The following is a 1,017-nucleotide window of genomic DNA, read 5'->3' on the forward strand; positions in this document are numbered from 1 at the left end:
AGGTAAGAACGGGCCCAAACCGGGCCATTTGATGTGATATGTCAACTGAGGGCCGTGGCCGGAGTTATGGCTAGCTGGGTTGGGGGTGCCGGGAGCCGTAAAGTTTCCCTGTGGGGACGTTTTAAATTTTCAGAAGCCGTATTTTGAATCTAACGAATGCAAATTGTGGGGTTAGTATATGATTCACGTTTTCAGAAAATTCATCTTTTTACTTCCACACCTAATGACATGGACTAGTAATAAATATTAATGATAATCGGAACCTTTTGTAACTATTTAAAGAGGGGCCTTATGCGGTCTCAAACATTTTGACCTGGCGAATCCATATTGGAACATAGCTAAACTTGGGGCGACCCAACATTCGCTTAACTATTTTATTAATTAAAATTTTCTCTATGAAAACAGTTTATATTTCGATTAAAAACGCCTAATGGTTAAAAGGTCAATTATACTATCATCGGACTTATTTAGGTGACAGCCTTCAATATAAACAGTACGACATACCATAGAATATCGTCAGATTTGGTATAATCAATGTTTATTGCTATATAAATCTATGCCTATTGCTTTTATATATAATGAATATGAACGAAATGTTTGTGAGAACTCAACATTATAACAATACTGTACATAGATTTTTCTTCTAAAACAATTCCTTGGTATATTAGTCAGCAAACTTTGGTTGGTTGCATTTTTTTTTTTTTTTTTTTGCTATATTTAAAATAAAAATGGATATGATGCAGAATAAACATCAAACACAAAAAAGTATGTGCAACATTTTTTTTTTATACGTAAGGGTCCAGCAGTTTCAAAATTGCCGCCATTTTTCCATAAAATTGTCACTAATATTGTAAGTTTATGTCATTAAAATGCAGTATTCAATTGGAAATCCACATAATAATGACAACAACAGTTAATTCAATATTGTACACATTTTTGAGCTATTACAATTTAAAATGGCTGCCATTTTCCATTATTTTAGCTTTTTAGCATACATATTAATATAATAATAACCGA

This window comes from Anneissia japonica, unplaced genomic scaffold (assembly GCF_011630105.1).
Source record: "Anneissia japonica isolate Jap-2015-1 unplaced genomic scaffold, ASM1163010v1 scaffold288213_len26777_cov110, whole genome shotgun sequence".
In the NCBI taxonomy this organism is placed as follows: Eukaryota; Metazoa; Echinodermata; class Crinoidea; order Comatulida; family Comatulidae; genus Anneissia; species Anneissia japonica.